The sequence below is a fragment of the Scomber japonicus genome, chromosome 14, assembly GCF_027409825.1.
Source record: "Scomber japonicus isolate fScoJap1 chromosome 14, fScoJap1.pri, whole genome shotgun sequence".
NCBI lineage: Eukaryota > Metazoa > Chordata > Actinopteri > Scombriformes > Scombridae > Scomber > Scomber japonicus.
The window spans coordinates 20161293-20171090 of NC_070591.1; positions in this window are offsets into that span (position 1 = coordinate 20161293).

The window sequence follows — 9798 nt, forward strand, 5'->3', positions numbered from 1 at the left end:
TGAGCACAATTTATCTAACTGCCTCATTCCAGATCTCACTTATGTGTTGTGTAGTCATGATGAAGGAGTATTAGCTTTTCAGTGGGAGGAAGTACAGAATATTCAGGGTCTTTTGTTGATTAGCTCTCCAGCACACCAACTTCCTTCTCACTGTTGTTGCTACCTACCACAAATGGAAGAAATGAATCGTTTTGTTTCGAGGTAAAAAAAGAAAAGAAAAATAAAGTTTGAGCAGTTCTGAACAAAAGCTTGATGAAGGTTACATAAATCATATTAGAAATACATTTCTATAGAGCTTGGAATTTTACATGTTTGGTGCAGGGAAGACTGAAAATTTCAAGGTTGGCTGAAGTCAAGACCGAAAATGTGAAATTCTAAGTAATCTGCATGTCAACAGAGCAAACTATCTGCTGATGAAGACATGTTTTAAAGTTCACATAAACACAAAAAGTAGTTGACCTTGAGTTAAAATTGCTTTCTTGAAATTTAAAGTTGCTATGTTGCACCATAATAATTAGTCATGAGGTGAATTCACCTGTTAATTGAAATCCCAAATGCTTTAAATATCATGTTTTGATATTATTCTAAAATAATGCACATTCAGGTGATGATTTTGGATGTAAATGTGATCAAAAGCAGATATTTACAAGCTTCTTCCTAGCATTATTCTTCAGAGATACTCAAATGTCATTCCTAAGTGTACATGTATTCTGAGTCCACTCTGCGCTCCTAAGTCCCATTGGGATGTATTAAATATAGCACTTGGAGCTTTACTTTGCTGGCAAACAAGGCAGGATAAAAACAATTTTACCATGTAAAATGTTGCTCCTATCTGCCAACAGCAGCCTGAAAAGTAGACAGACAAATGGGAAAATGGAAAATAATAATTCTGCTCTAATTCACCACCCAACTCTTTTAAAGGAAAACATTGTTCAATTTCAATTTCCCCCCAGGCAGACATGACTCACTAAAAAAATGACATTATTTAGAGAACTTAGCACAGGTGAACATTTAGTGTGTTGCTAAGACCAAGACCTTTGGTTACCATTTTGCTTTTTTCCCATACCTTGGCATTCAGCTGAAGTAAAAACAATTGTATTTTATTGTGTAACTAACAAGAACTCAATTTACACACAGATTTGTCTGTTTCTGATTTCTGCTGAGCTTATACTTCTGTGAGTGATATTACTTTAATTGTTGGTGTGCAAAATGAACCATGGAACGTCAGAGATGAATATGCATGTGGCAGGAAACAATTTTTTTAATTCTTGCTGCAGGGCTACATGTGACTCAAAAATTGAAAGTGATTTTAGCAGGAGAGACAGGTTCTACAAATGGATGTGGGTGTGTTCCCCACTGCATTTAAGTGATCTCACCTCACCCTGCTGCTGAAAAAACCTGCATTCAACCCAGCCCAGGTTGAAAACTGCAGGCCAGTTTCAATCCTGCCAGTCCTATCAAAAATACTCGAGCACGCAGTCTTTAACCATGTCTCTAAAATCCTTTCTGAGAGCAACCTGTACGATCCAAACCAGTCTGGCTGTAAGCGGGGTCACCATTGATACTGCATTCCTGCTGATAATGGAAAGACTGCAATTGGCTAGAACTGCTGGTCAGTCCTTAGCTCCATTGTTGCTAGATCTATCCATCATGCCTTTGAAACAGTTAACCATCAAATCCTCCTCTCCACACTCACTGAGCTTGGCATCTCAGGATCTGCCCTCTACTGGTTCATGTATTACCTCTCAGAGAGATCTTTTAGAGTGGAGTGGGGGGCTAAACTGCACAGCTTATCCACAGGGGTTCCTCAAGGGTCAGTGCTCAGTCCCCCTCTCTTGTCAATATACACCATCTCACTTGGTGCAATCATCCGCTCCCATGTTTCTCATACAAATACAATGCTGACAATACCCACCCGTTCTCATTGCTCTTGCCAGGTAACCTCACAGTCTCAGCACAGATCTCATCATGCCTTGCCGATATCGCAGCATGGATATATCTTATGACTGGGCTCATTGTCATCCCAGCCAGTCCCTCTATACAGCAACACATCAATATCCTGCTCGTCTCAGCCCAACTCTTTCCCACAAAGTCTGCCCAATTGGGTATTATGATTGATGACCAACTAACGTGGCCTTGATGGTGTTGATTTGTTCTACAACATCAAGATTAGACTGTGCCTCTGTAAAACTGAAACTCTGAACATTTACACCTGCCCTTGGACAGTCCTGTGATAAGGAATGTTAGGAGCACTTGATTTTTGGGGTTTTTTTTGTCTGTCCGTTGTCTGTGACAAGTTTGTCAGGTCGATTGTAGGTTTGGTTTGTCATTGTTTTTTGTGCTTTTTGTTGGGATTGTTTTTCTTCTGCAATGTCACAAGATTTATTTCCGTCCAGTGTTGCATTCATTTTTCACCAAGATCTTGTATTGATGATGCGAGCGTCGGACCACTGCGCAAAGCCTTCTCCAGCACATCCCAAATATTCTCAATGGGGTTAAGGACTGGCCGTGGTGGACAAGCCATGTGTGAAAATAATGTCTCATGCTCCCTGAACCACTCTTTCACAATTTGAGAACCTGGTCATTCAGTATATTCAGGTAGTTAGCTGACCTCATTCTTTGGGCACATAATGTTGCTGAACCTAGACCTGACCAACTGCAGTAACCCTAGATCATAGCATTGCCCCCAGAGGCTTGTACAGTAGGCACTAGGCATGATGGGTGCATCACTTCATCTGCCTCTCTTCTTACCCTGATGCGCCCATCACTCTGGAACAGGGTAAATCTGGACTCATCAGACCACATGACCTTCTTCCATTGCTCCAGAGTCCAATCTTTATACTCCCTATCAAATTGAAGCTTTTTTTCCCGATTAGCCTCACTGATTAGTGGTTTTCTTAAGGCTGCACAGCTGTACAGTCCCAATCCCTTGAGTTCCCTTTGCATTGGGAAATGTGTGTGGAAATGCTCTGACTTTCACTATTAATCATAGCCCTGAGTTCTACTGTTGTTTTTCTACGATTTGATTTCACCAAACGTTTAATTTTGGTGAAATCGTCAAAAAACAACAGTAGAACTCAGGGTTATGTTTACTACAGGCATGCACGGGCATATTCCAAGATGACAATGCCAGGATTCATCGGGCTCAAATTGTGATGAGTGGTTCAGGGAGCATGAGACGCTGGAGATGTACATTTTCACACATGGCTTGCCCACCACAGAGTCCAGTCCTTAACCCCATTGAGAATCTTTGGGATGTGCTGGAGAAGGCTTTGCGCAGTGGTCTCCCATCATCAATACAAGATCTTGGTGAAAAATTAATGCAACACTGGACGGAAATAAATCTTGTGACATTGCAGAAGCTTATCTAAACAATGCCACAGTGAATGCATGCCGTAATCAAAGGTAAAGGCGGTCCAACGAAATATTAGAGTGTGTGACCTTTTTTTTGGTTGTGACTTTTTTTTTGGCCAGGCAGTGTATAACACATTGACTAGTGCACCACCTTACTGGCAGACCTCCCTGCATGCATGTTGGAACTGCAGATGATACAGAACGTGGCAGCATGTCTGGTCTCCAATCCAATACAGTGCATGTTACCCCGCTGTTCATATCCCTCCACTAGCTCTCAGCTGCTGCCCGCATCAAATTCAGAACCTTGATGCTTGCTTACAAAACAGCAATTAAAAGAGCCCCTGCCTACCTGAACTCCTTCATTCAGGACTATGCTCCCTCGCACTCATTACGCTCTGCTGATAAAAGGCGCCTGGTAGTACCTCTGCAACAGGGCCTTAAGGCTGGATATGTACATGCTTTTTAACCACGTTTGTGTAGACAACTGGCTGTGGCATGAATGTAATTGCTCCTATATTTGCCTGTGTACTTTGCGTGTTACTGGAGGATTGCACTAAAGGGCACAGCAGAGGATTAAGGATATGAATAGAACTTTTGAACTTCCATGATGTCAAATCTGCTAAAAAAGAAGCATGATGTAAAAAATAAACATATTGTTAATTAAAGCATATTTGTCACCATGTAGCATGGACTTGGTCCATTAACTTGTCTCTTTATTATGCTTTATTTTTTTATTGCTTTTCCATTACAGAAAGATCACTTACACACAAAAACACTAGAAAAAGAACAAACCAAAAAACAACAAAAAGAAAAAAAAGAGAGGGGGGGGGGGTGATTTTACTGTCTCTACAGAACCTATTTATTCCTGTGACATGTTCAATCTCTTATCTTGTTGTTGACATGTAAGCATTGTCCATTTCTCCCATTTCTTCCGACATCATTCCTCTTGGGCTCTTATCCTATAGTTAACATTTCTGTAACATATGTTTCACTCACAGTTTTCAGCCATTCATCTAGTGTTGGTGGTTCCACTTTGTACCATCTCTTTCTAACAGCCTTTTTACAAGCTGCCAACACAACTTAAGGCAAATCTGTCTTCACTTAACACAATATCTCCTGTCATATTACCAAAATACAGTACAATACATGATGTGTGTAAATTATAGCCCAGAAATTTTCTGGACAAAGCCAAAATACAGGGGAATGATCCACATGTATAACCAACATGGTTGTGTTATATTTGCTCTTAGTTATGGGTTTAACTTCCGTCATCACCAGTATCACCTTCTCAGGCCAAAACATCCCCCTTTCCATCTATGTCACCAACCTGGGTGTTAAAATTGGACCCTCAACTCACCTTTGACATCCACATCAAACACCTCTGTAAAACATCTTTCTACCACCTCAGGAACATCGCCAAACTCCGTCCACCACTCTGGCAAATGCAGAGAAGTCCACGCTTTTGTCTCCTCCAGACTGGACTACTCTAATGCACTCCTCATCGGGATCTCTGGCAAGAGCATCCAGAGACTGTAGTACATCCAGAACAGCGCTGCCAGGATCCTGATGAGGGTGCGCAAATATGATCATATCACCCCCATCCTGAAATCTCTTCACTGGCTCCCTGTCCCACTCAGAATTGAGTACAAGGTCTCCCACCTCACCCACCAGTGCATTCACAGACATGCCCCCCTATACCTTAAGGAACTCCTCACCCCCCAGACCTCCTCACGCACCCTCCGTTCTGAAAACATAAACATAAACACCCTCCAAGCCCCCAGAACCAAGCTCCGCACAATGGGTGATCGGGCCTTTTCCTCTGCAGCCCCAAGGCTGTGGAACGCCCTCCGTGACCACCTGAGGGCCCCACAGGCTGCAGATGTTTTTAAAAGAGACCTAAAAACGTATCTTTTTACAAAAGCATTTTGCTAAGTGTCTTTTATATGTTCTCCTTTAAACCTTTTTTATTTTTTTATTTTCTGCTCTGTAGCAGTTTGAGATTGCTGAAATGTAAAGTGCAATAAAAATAAAATGTATTATTAATAAAGAATCAAATTACTTTCTTTCAAGTTCCAACAATGTTCTCTCCAAGTATGAGAGGACGTTTTAGACTATATTTCTTTGAATTCTAAACTCCAATTATAGATTTAATTATCCCCTTTTCAATCTTATTAAACGTATTCAAAACTTTCTGCGAATGATTTTGTTACTGACCCCTGACCCTGTCACATCCCCATATTGCCCCTACACTGCCCAAATGTTCATGTGGATGTGTAGCGTTCATTTCTGAGGACGTGCACAACCAACACTCCAAACGGACACAGGATACACAGGCAGCCATCATGCACATGTGAATGTGTATGAAGCATGTATATCTCCAGTCTAAGTTACTAGCCAGACTCTTCTCTTCTGTAGTTCCCTGGAGGACCAAATGATCAAACTCTGATCAATCTGCAGAACCTAGCTCTTTCACAAACATCTTCATGAGTACATTTAAAAAAAAAGTCTACCTACAATCTGACCTTAGCTTAATTGCATTTTCTTGCATTGTTCTGTCCTGACTGGATCCTCACTTATACTGTTGTATTAACTCTTGTGTATACTTCACTTTGGATAAAAGCGTCTCCTAAATGAAGTTGTAACGTTGAAACAAATTGGCGTTAGAGAAACTATTTGAGCCTATGTCCATCCTACAAAGATTTCCACAGTAGGTGATGCACCTGCTGTCTTCATGCCGTTGGTCTAAAACTGGAGATCCATGAGTGTCCATTACTCTCTCTTCTTCACATTGTTTACTATTGATTGTAATACCAGACAGGTGCATCAGTTACACTCCCATCAGTATTTTGTCCAATTCATGTGAAAGCTGGCAACCCTTGCTATGATGCAGTGTGATATAAGACTATTCTTTAAAAAAAAACAAAAAAAACATCCATGTTGTCAATAATACATTCATCATTAAGTCCTCTTTCCAAACACAAAATTAGCCGGGAGATGTGACAGCCCTGTTGATTGTAAAATTGGAGGCAACCTTCCTGCAGCTGTATGTAAACTCATCATTACTCCCCTGTGTGTTGTCTCATTAACCTAACAGATGTGTGAGCCGCTGCTAGTGTGATTAACTTTGCTCATAAACTCTTCACTCCTTCTAACTCCAGCCATACTGTCACATCGTATTAGACTTTATGTTGGACAAAACCTGTGAAAGAGAGTTAGTTGTTAAAAACAAACTGGCCTCTTTTCGCTTTGGTAAACAGGTTTTTAATCCCCGTAGGGCATATGAAAGTTAGTTTTGCCCTTCTTCACATTGTTGTGAATCAAATTACTGAAGTAAACTATGACCATTTGAGCTCTATATAGTCATATATAGTCAGTTTCCCTGACTGGGGAAGCTTACACTTACTTCATTCTCTCAAAAATGATTTCACCCCCCATGAGTTATTTGAGCTTTGAAGACAGGATTTAATGAGATTACATTTATATCTACATTTGATTTGAAAGATGAGTGCTGCATCTAATAACTGTTTATTCTCCGTCCGTTGGGATACTGTATGCCTGAACTGTGGAAATTTGAGTCTGAGAACATTTAATTCCCAAGACCCATTTTGCGTACATTCAAACACCCAGAGTTAACATGAACATGGTTTACTACGTAGGCTACGTGATGTGAATGGAATCGCAATAAATAAATAAATAAATAAATAAATAAATAAAAGAACTGGAGCTGGCTAGCAAGCCTCATAGCTGCCAAGCGACTAATAGACTGTAGATGGAAAGCTTCCCATTCTGTCAATATACAAAGATGGCCTCTTGACTTTACAGACACAGCAAAAGTGGAACACTGGGCTGCTAACATACACAAGCCAAGAACAGAAAATATTTTACACTGGAAACAAGCAATTACTGCTATGAAATCTTTAATATAGTTGATCTGCTTGTCCCTAAGATCCAGGACGGGTGAGGTGGTTTGGAGATAGAGGGAGGGTTATAGGGGATGGTGAGGTTGGTATACACACATATATATATATATATATATATATATATACATACATATATATAAATATATCTGCCAAGAGAAGACCGATACCATTTTTGTGATGGTGAGCTAATCACCAGCAGCCAATGAGCTTACTGTAGCATCTGTCCACCTTCTAAAGCTCACTACACCGTGTTTGTTTAAACTGTACAAAAATTAAAGTATGAAAACATCAAGTTGAGCTTTTAAAGCCATGTCAAAACAGTATAAATTCCTAAAACCATTTCCTGTCATTTTTATAGTTCTATTTCTGTACTGATTGAATAAATAACATGTTAATAAGTGAGGTTTGGAGGTTATGGCTAGGGGACAGATAGTAAGAAAGCAAATAATTGTATTTTGTGAAATGTCAAACTATTATTTTCAGTAAAAATACAAAATACCTGTATGTGTTGAAGGCTGGTCATATTGCCCCTTGTGAGCACAACACACTGTTGATTATATAGATTAATGGCTGTCATTCTGTTGATGATTCATCTATAATTAATTGTGGATTAAAGTAACACTCAGCTACTAGACTAGAATGTGAAATAAATGTCGGTCATGAATTGGCTGCTGTTGCTCCACAGTCCTCTCTCTTCCTCTCACTACCAGTTAAGTGGATTCTGTCACACATATTAAAAACAAATCTGCAGTAGAGTGTGACACATCAAAGGGGAAATGGAAAGCAAACCTCCTTGTTAATGGAGGGAATTGTGGAAGCAGGAGACTGAGGGATGTTGGGGGGACATAATGGCCCTGACAATCAACCAGCTGAATGCCAGTCCTTTTCCCTGCAGGGGGTGTTAGGGAAACAGAGCGCTTGGGCTCGCTGATGCTTCATGAGCTGACACAGAGTTAGCGGTCTGAACAGACAGAAGATAAGAATCCAGAAGATGGTACTGAGCAACCAGAGTTAACAGCAGTCCACTGGATTTCCTCTTTGACATTGACAGATTGATGAGCCAGAGTTTGCAGCACTCCACCAGATTGCCCCCTTGAGATTGATGGATATAAAGGAAGTTTTTCCCCCTTATTTTCCATGTTGATAACCTCCTAAAGGGGCACATCTTGGTAAGTTTGAGCCAGATAAAAGACTGTGAACGTGCAGTTTGTTTCACACCATCCATTCCCTTTTGAAGTTAATATTTAAACAAATGTAAATCATATCCTCTTTTGGTTAGAGCTTATAAGTTATTACTAGTACCAGAGCCTGTGCGGAGGCTTCAGTTTCATGTTGTTGCTTCATCCCTGTCATGTCTGTAAACTGATATGAGATGATGCAATAACAACGGAATGTAATACTCATTTTTTTAGGTATAACCATAAAAGGCCAGCATAATGACAAAAACATGTCATCAAATGAAATATCAGTTTTGTTAAACACGTTGGTTTCTGAGCTTCTTTGCTTCAAAGGCGTTGTATTTATTGTTGCGAGAACAACCTGTCCTTTGGGCTTATCAAATTGACACAAATTATTTGCACCATTAAATCACATCTGTCAGTGAACATTTATTAAAAAATGAATCATTTTAGAAATTATCTGTTTGAGAGGGAGAATGGAGGAGAACTGGGAGCTCACCTCTCTCTCACAGCTGCATTGGTTAATCTCTTCTTCTTGTGGTTCATAGCTTCAGCACCCCTCAGGGAGCTGGGATTTTTCACTACAGACATGCATTTTTCATCTTCACAGGGTCTCCAGCAGCATTCACTATAGAAATGCAGTTTTTCCAAGCCCCATAATTGTCTGTAGTTTGATGTCTTAGCCGTGGTACGCTGCACACGTGTGCAGCTTTGAGCCAGTCACTTCAGAGCAGGCTGCAAAAAGACTTTCTTTGACTTGCTTTCAGAATTACATCAGAGTGACCCCACAGCATAATGTCAACACCTAACAGGTCTTAGATGGTATACACACTGACAGATGAGTCCATATTTTTCATAACTGTGTTTCATATAGGGTTGCCTTCAAGCCACAGAATATATTTTTGGAAAGTAAAGAATTTGGTGAGGACAATCATATAACACAATGATTGTGTCTGAAGAACTGATGCTTTAAAATAAAAAATAATGAAGAGATTGTATTCAGATCAGAATATTAACATTTTCTTCACATTCACATAATCACTTCATGGTCATCATGGCCCAAAGTCTGAAGTGAGGGACTGAGAAAATTGTTAATTAGGAAATAGCAAAGTGGCTGTGTATGCAGTGCTTTGTCCTTTTCTTTTATTCAATCCTGAAAATGATGTGGACTACTTTCACTTGAGACAAAGCACTAATACAGCCCCACGGGTTGCCACACTGATAAGGTGAGGTCAGTGCAAGCTCGTAATCGACTTCAGCAGCTTTCTGCTGCAGCCCTTCGGGGCATTTCACCAGAGAAACAAAGCAGCACTGAAGAAATAATTCAGTAATATCTAAACTGTGGC